The sequence below is a fragment of the Elephantulus edwardii genome, unplaced genomic scaffold (assembly GCF_000299155.1).
Source record: "Elephantulus edwardii isolate Elephantulus edwardi_28Jun2011 unplaced genomic scaffold, EleEdw1.0 scaffold00153, whole genome shotgun sequence".
NCBI classification, from domain to species: Eukaryota; Metazoa; Chordata; class Mammalia; order Macroscelidea; family Macroscelididae; genus Elephantulus; species Elephantulus edwardii.
In genome coordinates this window covers 695430-697282 of record NW_006399903.1, presented here as the reverse complement: position 1 = coordinate 697282, position 1853 = coordinate 695430, and positions in this window count along the sequence as shown.

Sequence of the window (1853 nt, the reverse complement as noted above, 5' to 3'; positions counted from 1 at the left end):
ATGGATTGATTCAGTCACTGGAGTAATGGGAGTAGGTGTGTTGGAGACAGTAAGATTGGCACAGGATAAAGCAGGGTTTAGGGCTGTTTCACATAGGGTTGCTATGAGTTGCAGTCAAGTCCAAATACCAGGTACTAGTGTTAGGGAAGGCTACCTATTTCAGAAAGTTCTGAGGATAAGTTGTTTGCCTTGAACTTCTGCTCCACGACTGACTTCTTAGTTTCTCTTCTCTTCCATTTGCAGCACACTGCTAACACAAGAGAAGAGTTTCCCAGGAAAAGGTGATGTATTCTCTAGATCTGATATGTAAGTGTTGCTTCCTATTTTATTTCTCAGATCCTGCCAGCCAGACTTCTGAGATTGTGGTTATTACCTGAGTTGAATGGGCTGTCATGAAAATCTCAAAAATCAAGAAAACAAAAATTCTCACCACTGACCAATTAGCCGCATCATGATAGATGATGAAGAGATTGAGTTTGTTAAAAGCTTTAGTTTGCCTGGCTCCACAATCAACCCTCTTGGTACCAGCAGCCAGGAAATTAAAAGACAAATTGCATTGCTGTCAGGGACCTCTCCAAAGTACTGAAGAGCAATGATGTCAGTCTGGAGACTAAGATGTGCCCGATACAGGCCATGGTCTCTTTAATTGCTTGCTATGCATCAGAAAGCTGTACGATGACTAGGGGTGGTAGAAGAGAATTGATGCCTTTGAGCTTTGGTGCTGGAAAAGTGTATTGGATATACCATGGATTTCCAGGAGAACAAAGAAGTTCATCATAAAGAGGGTGAAACCAGGCTGCTCCTTGGAGGCAAGGATTCTGAACCTTTGTCTGACCTATTTGGGGCATGTTGCAAGGAGAGACTAATCCTTGGAGAAGGACAGCATGCTTGGGAGGGTGGAGAGACAACGTGAGAGAGGAAGACTCCCAATGAGATGAATAAACTCAGTGATTGGAGTAATAGGGGTAGCTTTGTTCGATACCAAAAGTTTGGTACAGGATAGACCAGGGTTCAGAGCTGTTCTACATAGGGTCACTATGAGTTACAAGTGACTCAATGGCACATAACAACAACAACAACAACAACAACAGAAGGATGTTGTATCTTGTTGTAGATATTCTTCTGAATCCAGTTTGAATTTATAGCAGTTTCCTCTGTTGATTTAATAATGTTCCAGTCATTTTAAAAGGATATTTAGCAAGACTTTGCTAGAGGACAGTATTTGGTATATCTTCCGGTTGTAAAACAGGTTTGAAAGAAGAAGTGGCATCAACTTCTAAAAGCGCATGCCTCTAGAAACACTATAAACTTGGAGAAATGACAATAGTTATGGAAAGGTATTAGGTCTTTTGGTCATAGAGTCACTATAAAAAAGCAGATTAAAAATTGAGAGAGTACAGATGAGTGAAGATTGACACCATTTAACAAATTCTGCATCAGTTCATATTTGAAGGACTGATTTGTGTGTATATAGAATTACTATGAATACTAATCCAATATTGATGCCTTTGAGCTGTGGTGCTGGAGAAGAATATTGAATATACCAAGGACTGCTAGGAGAACAAACAGATTCATCCTAGAGAAACTGAGACCAGACTGCTCCTAGGAGGCAAGGGTTCTGAAGCTTTGTCTGACATAATTTGAACATGTTGCAAGGAGTGACCAGTCCTTGGAGAGAGACCTCATGCTTGGGAAGCTAGGGGGACAGTGCAAGAGAGGGAGACCTTCAATGAGACAAATTGATTCTGTAACTGGGGTAATGGTAGTAGGTGTGTCAGAGAAAATGAGGTTGGCACAGGACAGAGCAGGGTTTAAGGCTGTTGTATGTAGGGTCACTGTGAGTCACAGGCAAC